This window comes from Gymnoscopelus braueri (assembly GCF_963280865.1).
Source record: "Gymnoscopelus braueri genome assembly, chromosome: 1".
Classification (NCBI taxonomy): domain Eukaryota; kingdom Metazoa; phylum Chordata; class Actinopteri; order Myctophiformes; family Myctophidae; genus Gymnoscopelus; species Gymnoscopelus braueri.
The window spans coordinates 52,507,331-52,517,875 of record NC_137603.1 but is presented as its reverse complement, the minus strand read 5'-3'; positions in this window follow the sequence as shown (position 1 = coordinate 52,517,875).

Below are 10,545 nucleotides of genomic sequence, written 5' to 3'. Positions count from 1 at the left end.
AACATTATAGCACAATCAGACCAATATACAAGTGGACATACCTCTAAAGGCCTTAATAAGCCATAATATGCAATTATCACTCATGCCAAAGTCACCTCCTATCTGTTTACTGGGACGTATTTTCGGCCTCAGAATAGCTTAATTCTTGAGGGTAGGGTATATTTCAAACATTATAGCCCAATCAGACCAATTAACCAGTGGTTATACCTGTAAATGGCCATACATATATAATAGAAAACAGGTTTCCTCATATTGCTCAGGCCCCAGAAATGGATTTTAAAATATAACATGGGGTAATGAGTGATTAGAAATGTCTCTAAAATGTAGCTATGTTAAAAATGATAATAAGTTCTCCCCAAATAGTCCTCAGTTCTCCGCCTAAAAACCCAGAGTTCTCTCAAGTGCCCATCAAGAAGGTTTGAGATTCATGCAATGCCACTAGTCAACCAGAAGTGGACCAGAGGATCTACATTTCTCAAAATAAGTGCAGGGAGACCACCTCCAACCACTGCAGATACACTACTAGACTTACTGCACTAACATACTGTACCATACAGATTAGCCAAAACAATGTTCTATTCGCTAAACAAATAGTTATGGATGGCAGTTTTAAGGAATTCATCAGAGATAAATGTAAATCTGTTATATTTAAAGTAAAACATTTCTGCAATTAAATCCAGGTAATATCAATGTCTCATGTCATTATTCTAGGATTCGTTTGATACAGTGAAATCGGTAGAAAACAGCTCCTGTCGTCATTAATTAAAAAATATTTGGATAACAGTAAATAGAGGAAATTATATGGACAAGCCAATTCAATTCACAACACCTTTGCACAGGGTTAAACATCAATTAAATTCACAACACTTTGCACATGGGTTTAACATAATATACGGTTTAATAACATACTGGGTTTGTATTCAACCTCAAAAGCTATAAAAAATACAAAATATATACAATATATACAACAAGCAATAATAAAAGACAATAATCACTGGGTGTCTCTGTGTTCTCTGAAGTTGAACTTTGGCGACTGTCTCTTCTTTCAGACTGGTCTTCACCAACATGCAACAGCTCCAGTGTATAGGGCAGAGCCAACGCTTTTATCTGCTACTAGGGTAGTCCCCTGTCTTCTTGGACAATTCAGTCATTAAATCCTCAAAGTATTAAGGATAAGGCTGTTTGAAGGGAAGTTGGCTGAACATGCCAGTCCTTCCAGGCTGTCTGTTGTTGTCATGGCTCTGACAGTGATGTCAGGGCGGCAGTAAGTCTCGCGTTCCTGTCCTGTGTTCACTTTTTCTCCTCTTTGGGTCCGGGCTGCTTTCTGCTGCTTCAGATGAGGTCCGTTAGGCCCTCTGTGTCTGGCAGACGCTCATCTTGTCATAACAAGACCTCACACTGAAAAGCAATAAGGAATTAATGAGTTAATGACTTGATTAATCACATGGAATAAAGCAAAATAAAATCTTGTGCCTGAAAATGTAATGATGATGTTTATCATTCTAAACCGTATGTTGCTGCTGTTCTACATACTGCCAATAAAAAAAATTACAGATTGAGGCTTTAAACTTTGCTTTAATGACATTTCTGAGAACTTTCATGTTCATGGAAGATGCTTCTAAACTTGAATTCTATTGCTAGTTTGACCACTTCAAATACTCTCATCTTAATACAACTAATGAATGAAAATAGCCGATCTACAAGCTCACAACACGTCGCGCTGCGACGTGTTGTGAGCTTGTAGATCTGCTATTTTTGGTACGTGACATGCTTTCATAGAAGACATGCTGGCTTCTATGGAAACCAAATGACAGAAATCAGTGGCGTGGCGATTGAGAACTTTAATCCATGTAATCGACCACAAAACCAATTTCATATCTAGACACTTCAACACACAGGCCAAAAACAACAACTAAACACACACACTTACAAGTAGCTGTGATGCAGGCTGTCCACCAGGTGGCTCATGGTCACAAATGGATGCTGCAGTACCTGGTCGGGTTCAAGCCGTCTGCCAGCATCCATTTGGAGCATTTGCTTCAACAGGTCCACAAAGTGATGGCGATCTTTCGCTCTCAGGTATTTACTCTTCAGCTCCGTGGACAGATGGATCTGTAAATGGGAGAGAAAAAAAAAACATTTCAATTCAAATCACTTTCCTGGTCCATAGTTCTACATCCTAAGTGTTTGCGTACAATGTAACCAAATGGACCCATAAAGGTAGATACTGTAAATGTTTAAAAAACTTTGAATTAAGTCAGTTTCAAGAGAACCTTGAGAAACGTCCTCACATTCAAGCGCTAAATGATTAATATCAATGTAAAATGAAAGCATGCTTACATCTTTGATTGCATCTAGGGAGCATACGTCGTACACCCTGGTCCCTACAGACTGGACCCTTGCCTCCACCGGTGTCTAAAAAGCAAAAAAAGAATTACAATTTATGTTTTATATCACATATACAGTAGCCTGTATTTTAAGAATATACAGTAGTACCATGAGGGCAGAAGAGTATGTGTTTGTACCTTGAGCCTCCTGACACCAGTCCGGTCTCTTGTAAAATACAAGTCAGTCTTGGATGAAGCATGGAGTAGACGTGCTGGTAGCGGTCCCTGAGTCTCTGTGATGAATCGCATCTAGAAACAACACAACATCAAGTCATTCATAATGTTTAATCCACATTATATTTGCATAGGAAAGCATACTGAAATTTGTTCTACGCAGTTGAATGTATTAACCACTTAAACCCTATATAATTTAGTTTGTTGTACATCAAATAATGAAAATAGCCGATCTACAAGCTCGGCTTTTTTCGCCGAATGTTAAACCATTTCTGTTGAATGTTCACCTAATTGCAGCCAATTAGGCGAAAATTTTCGCCTATTATGATATTCACAGAGGTTCATGAGGTTAACTCCAGTAACTTGTGAGCTTATGTTTCTATACTTACCATGTCATATTCACTCCCTCCAGGATACAGTGCAGCGCCAAGGAAGAGTTCTGCTGCCACACATCCCAGAGACCACATGTCAATGGCCTCTGTGAAGGGGAGTCCCAACAGGATCTCTGGAGACCTGAGAGAAGAGAAACATCACACATGAAAAGTCTAATCTCAAGTCTGTCAACGATCGTAATGTTACTAACCACTTACATCCTATACACTTAATTGACTAGAGTCCCCCAGGGGTCTATGCATGCCCCCTCTTTTCCCTTCTACACCAAATCACTTTTCCTAAAATAGCACATCTACAATCTCACAATGTGTTGTGTTGCAACACGTTGTGAGATTGTAGATCTGCTACTTTTGCTGAATGTTTGCCTATTATTGAATGCCCAGAATAGGGATGCAAGATGCATGTGGAAGTAATAATAATAACAACAATAACAATAATGACAATAATAAGTTATAAACGTGTATGTATGCCACATTTTTCCTAAATAAGAGTTTACTAAGTGCTGAATGGGAAAATATAATACAATACATGAATACAACGATAAATGAAACATTCACTCACCTGTACCAGCGTGTCTGGATATAGGAGCCACACTTGACTTCAGACGTGCTACACGCACATCCAAAGTCAATGACCTTTACCCTGAGGGGCTGATCATGGTGGTCCACCAACATAATGTTATCAGGCTTCAGGTCAGTGTGGATGATTCCAGCTCTCTTCAGCATCTGTAACGCTGTGGCCACCTGCAACATAGAGGACAGAGAGGTTCCAAAACCTTTCCATGCAAACAACCCCCAAATAGAAAAATAGAAGAAAGAGAAAACATAATAGCAGATATGCAAGCTCACAACACGTTGTGAGCTTGTAGATCTAGTATCTAGCCTTCACTTTGAAAACCTATGACATAGGAAACATTTGCAGTATGTGGTTCTTATTTTTGATGAAGTCGGCAAAGTTAAGTTCCATCAACATTACGATTCAAACTTTCAACAGATTACAAATAGCAGAACATACCTGCTCCACTATTGGACGTATCACTCCTAGGGACAGCGGCTGGAAGCGGGACATGAATTCAGTGAGACTCATGTGCAGCCTTTCAAATACCAGACAGTAAAATCCACTGACGTTGAAGAAGTGGAAGCAACGTACAAAGTTGTGTTCGTCTGGATCGAAACACAGCTTCTGCAGCCTCTTGAAGATCTCAAACTGTGGAGAGAGAAAGAGAGTTTAGATGATGTGAGAAAAGATTAATTAGATTATATCACATTGGTTTACATAGCACACAAATAATTCAAATATTATGTAATTAAAGACATAATTATGCCATAGTTATGTCTATAATAATAATCATCATCTTCACATTGACAACATTATAAATGTAAACATTCCACAACAACTTGTTTGTACACATAGGTAGATGAAACTGATTAACTTGATGGCACTCTTTAAAGATGTAAACATTACATTGTAACCACCTTGTTTATGTCATGCTGTATAGATTTACTTTTTTTGTTGTTGTGTATATAGTTGGGGGGTCTCATGCCATTGTTTTGGATTTTATTCATTTTATTGTATCTCTTTGCTCTTGATTATTATTATTATGTTAATAGAGGTCTTGACTTGCACAGAATGTTTGGACATGTCTTCCAGGTTGGCTGCCTGTAACCGTTGGTAACCACTTTCAAAAGAAAAGCCTGATTTCAGGGCAGGTAAACGGTTGGAAATTAAATAAAGGTTCAAAAATGTAAAACAAATTAAATGTAAGCCTTGGAAAATGGTAGGAAATAATGAAATGATACATTATTTTAATGCACGATACACCATCAGTGGACAAATATATTAATGTGGGGGTCCTTGACATGAAAATGTTTGAGAACCACTGGTTTATAAACATTTATACAAGCCCAAATAAGCACTTTAGAAACTAAAGCCCAAAACGCCTCCCAACCACCAATATTTACAAGCAACTTTTGAGAAAAACAAGCCCAGTCGCTTACAATAAAGCAGACCTGGCAACACTGCCGACACGTCGTCTGGCCCATCAGCCCGTGGACTAAAGGGTGTCGGTGTCGCTAGCCCAAAAAATATAGACTCCACCTACAAGCTAACGGGCGTTTTTGCTACTAGCGACCAGTGGTGTAAAGTACATTTACTCAAGTACTGTACTTAAGTACCATTTTGATGTATTTTTTACTTAGCTTGAATGTTGGCAAATATTTACTCCACTAGAATAATTTGAAAACTAGTTACTTTGTAGATTTTGATTATTATTACAAAACATACATTAACCACTTCAGCCCATATACATTTTGGCCATTTGAAAATAGCCGATCTACAAGCTCTGCAACATATTGTGAGCTTGTAGATCTGCTATTTTCAGAAGATGTTTATACATTTTATACAGTTGAAAACGTGTGAAACGGGACATTCTGCATAATGAATACTTTTCCGGACTTTTACTTGTTACTTTAAAAAGAAAAAAAAATAATCCACCACTGGGTGTCAGACTGAGAGTGTCAGATGTAGCCAGGCTACCTTACCTCACGTTTGGCTCCTGGGATGCTGTTCTTCACCATCTTAATGGCCACGGTCCGTTCGGTGACCGTGTTCTTACACCTGACCACCTTGCCAAAGGATCCTTGACCCAGGACGGACATCACCTCGTAGGAGCCTTTGGTAGGAGAGGTCAGAACCAACGGCGGACGGCGTCCTAGTCCTGTGGAGTCCTTCACTGAGAAATACCGATCACCTTGACGTTGACGTTGAAAAGCCATGATGCTGAAATGTAGAGAGAAACACATCCATGTTTAATAGAACTGGTTGCTGGAAATCCTAACGTTTCAACGTTTTTAAAATAAACCTTGAGTTTAACTAGACATACAGTGCAAACGTCATTTTGCTGTAAATAATGTAGACATAAACATCCATGTTAAAACTGGATGATGGTTAAAAGTCAAGTCAAGTCAACTGCCAACTGCCAAGTCAATATTATTTATAAAGCACGTTTAAAAACAACCAGTTTGACCAAAGTGCTGTAGTACAACATGATAAAACAACCTCAAGTGTAAAAACAAACAATAAACAGTTTAAAAAGTTTAAAAGTGTTTACATTAAACCAACTAACTTAACTAGAGGTCTTCATTGCTGTCATGTAGACAGAAACATCAAAGCTACAATCTCTAAGTTTAAGAAGATAACGTCTGTTCTAACATGAGCTTCTTACCTGTTCGCTGTTCAAAGATGAAATGATGATGAATTCAAACCAAATCACTGCTTTTCAACATCGGTATTGGATTCAAAACACGCACACTCCATTGATTGGTTAAGAGGAAATGGTTCTCACAGGACGTGACGTAGCGAGCGGTACCAGGTGGCCCGTGGTCGCACGCGCTACTGTACACACTACGGCTTGTGGATTTACAGTGTGTTGTCATGGCGACATCTCCACACGGCTACGTTATGCAGGTAACTAATCTGTAATGACACGTATGTCTGTCTGCTATGTAGGCTAACGCTTATTTTATTTCTTTTTTAACGCTGCCGTTAGCTTGCATGCTAACTGAGCTAGCTTGCAAGCTAACTCTAATGTGTGCAGCTTGCAAGCTAACTCAGATGTTTACGTTTTGTTCCGCGTGATGGACGAGGGTGAAAACCAGTGTGACTGTAAAGTAACTAAGTACATTTACTGAAGTACGTGCAATTTTGAGGTACTTTTATTTACTGGAGTATTTCCAGTTTTCAATACTTTTACTATCTCAGCGGCAAATATTGTACTTTTTACTCCACTACAATTATCTGAAAACTAGTTACTTTGTAAAACATACATTAACCACTTCAGATCTATACTGCCTTTTTGAAAATAGCAGATAGATCTGCTTGTATAGAGCTTGTAGATCTACAAGCTCACAAGGTGTCACAAAAGACACATTGTGAGCTTGTAGATCTGCTATTTTCAAAGGATTTTATACATTTGTGAAACAACTTATGAAATGGGACATTGTGCATAATGAGTACTTTTACCTTTTTTTGGTTATCAATTGTTTTTATTATAATATCAGCAATACAATTATGTTTATGGATACATTTTTCAACAAAAACAAGATACAAACACATACACAACTGAGTACTTTTACCTTTAGTACTTAAGTATATTTTGATGCCAATACTTTTGTACTTTTACTCAAGTACATTTTGTATACCAGACTTTTACTTGTAAGTAACAGAGTATTTCTACATTGCAGTATTGATACTTTTACTTTGGTACATTTTTTTTAGTACGCCTACATTCAGTCCATTATTTGAACCAATAATTCATATGTAGCCTAAATTGATAGTGCACCAACCCTTTTCACACAAAAGCCTATGCTTTATTTATTATGGTAATATGTGGCATACACAGTTGCACTATTTCAGACATTAGCTACTATGTAAACATAGTAGTATACTTATTATTGTCATTTGGTAGGTGCCTTGGTGATGTGTTTTCCTCTGCAATGGATGTTTAGCATTCCAGTTGGCAGTGACTATTGTCAACATTTAAATGTTTTGTAGGCTAATGAACACATATCTTGATGCTTAGGTCTACTGAGCCAAAAACATTGTTTTTCTCCAATCACCTTGACCTATAGGTGCCATTAAGTTAGCCTGGTAAACCCTCCCTCCGGAAATCTCATTTGGGTTTACCAGGCTACCATTAAGTAGGCTAGTATTGCCAGTGGTGGAAAATAACTAATTACATTTACTCAAGTTACAGTATTGTACTTAAGTACACTTTTCAGGATGTTTTTACTTTACTGGAGTATTTCCAATTTCCAATACTTGTACTTCTACTCCACTACATCTCAGAGGCAAATATTGTACATATTACCGGTACTCCACTACAATTATTTGAAAACTTGAGTTACTAGTTACTTTGTAGATTTGGATTATTACAAAACATACAGTAACATTAATCACTTCAGCCCTATTTAAACCTTGGCTATTATGTGAAAATAGCTGATCCACAAGCTCACAACGCATCGTGAGCTTGTAGATATGATATTTTCAAAAGATTTTTATACATTTGAAGCCTGTGAAATGGGACATTCTGCATAATGGGTACTTTTGGTACTTTGAGTATATTCTGGACTTTTACTTGACTGAATACTTTATTAGACCGAAATGTAAACAGCACGAGGTACAGTCATACATTAAGGCTAAAAGGATAAACACATAAAAGTTCTGGGGACTTGTTTCCATTGTGGTCCTATGTATTCAATTCATCAACAAAGCATACAAACTTGGTGACCTCAACTCGGACTGCGAAGAATCTGGGTGTGACCCTGGACGATCAACTGACGTTCTCGGCAAACATCGCATCAGTGACGAGGTCCTGCAGATTCCTGCTCTACAACATCAGGAGGATTCGCCCCTTCCTCACGGAGAAGGCAGCCCAGGTGCTCATCCAGGCTCTCGTCATCTCCCGCCTGGACTACTGCAACTCCCTCCTTGCTGGTGCTCCGGCATCTGCCATCAAACCCCTGGAGCTTGTTCAGAAAGCTGCGGCTCGTCTGGTGTTCAACCGCCCCAAGTTCTCCCACACAACCATCCTTCTCCGCTCTCTACACTGGCTCCCCGTAGCGGCTCGCATCCAGTTCAAAACCCTGGTGCTAGCCTATAGGGCAGTGAAAGGAACAGCTCCTTCCTACCTCCGGGCTATGGTCGATGCCTACACCCCTGCCCGACCACTTCGGTCTGCCACCTCGGGGCGACTGATTGCCTCGTCACTCAAGGGTCCTTCTGGCCGATCCACACGGTCACGACTCTTTTCTGTTCTGGCCCCACAGTGGTGGAATGAACTTCCCACTGATGTTAGGACAGCAGAGTCACTGCCCATATTTCGCCGCAGGCTGAAAACTCACCTCTTCAGGAAACACTACCCTTCCTCTCTGCCTGACCTACTTGTTGTTAACTAGTTGTACGAACGCTTGTTTTCTATTGCTGTATTGTTTATTGGATTATTGGATTGTTTATTGGATCTTGTTTAGTCGATTCACTTATTTGTTTTAGCTCATGCTCATTTGATTTAGCTATTTTGTCTCATCTGTTTAAGGAAATAGGTAGCTGATATATTGCACTTTTACCTTAGCGCTAGGTATACTCTTGGTTGCTTGTTTTTGCAGATAATGCACTAAGGACTTCTGGTGATTAGTAGTTTTCGTTCCCTACCTATGTTGAATGCACTTATTGTAAGTCGCTTTGGATAAAAGCGTCTGCTAAATGACTGTAATGTAATGTAATGTACAAACATAACACAATAATACATGTCCTGAACAAATACAAAACACTATACTGTATGTACACAGGAGAAAAAGGGAAAACGGTGGCAGTGAATGGCACCTCCTTTCTATGGGAATTAGCATTTACCTCCCCTTGTGGTCTCCTGACTCATAGAGGGTCATTTCTTTTTACTTTTTTCATTACGTTTTTAATGTGTGTGTGTGTCTCTCTCTCTCTCTCAGGCCTTCATGAAGAACACCATGTCGAGACACTGTGTGTCTATCTTTGACCTGACAGGTGATCAGTGACCTGGCCATCCAGATCTACCTGCTGACCTCATCAAATGTGTGGAATGAACACAGACAGGGGCTTCTCGACTAGCCCTCATACTGTATATGCACAGGTACTGTATGTCCCTGCATATTAAACCTCTCTACCGGTCAATGGTGTGACTAATATTGCTTGTAAATGACTTTTTACTAGGACTGTAGAACACAGATACAAGTTACCCACATAAAGTTGCATCCACATAGTTCAAGAGGTTTTTGAGTAAATACATTTAAAAAATAATCGTTACAATTACCCCCAGTCTTATGTATGCATGTCAGGGTGTTTCAGTTATGTGTGTGAGAGTGTTTCGATGGTGAATGTAAGAGCGTTTCAATTGTTTATGTGAGAGCGTCTCGTTGGTGTGTATGAGAGTGTCTCTCATTATTTCAGTCCCCTGCAACCCCTCACTGTCTTACTTTGGATTTGCAGACTTACATTGTACTTAGTCTGTAACATAGCTTATTAGTGCTCTTACAGTATGTATACAAAATATGATGGTGCAAGATGTTATGTAGCCCTTAAACTAAGCTTTGTATGATATCAGTGATGCAACATATTTATTTGAATATCTCTATGATGATGTTCACAGTTTCACATTGAATTGGATGTCTACCCCTGCATCTTCACTCTCTTCCCAGTGGAATGTACAGGACAGACATGCCTTTGACAGTGCTTGTCCTACCAGTTACCAGCCTGAATGGTTAAGTTTCTGTTCCTGATGTGGGAGAGGAATCTGTCCCATATTCAAGATGGCTGTTGGTGCCAAACCTCCTGCAAAGGTGACGTCGGAAACTGGGTCTTCTCGAGAATCGCTGAGGGTAGTGATCAACTTCACTCAACATGCCAACAGCACCACCAACCAACCACCTCCTTGTCCAGCGTGTGGTCAAGCAACTAGCCCTAGAACAAGAACACACCCTGCCCTTCACCATTGAGGTCCACTATTCACCTCTGTCAGTGAACATCCATGCACCTTACAAAGATGTGTTCGAATGTGTGTCTG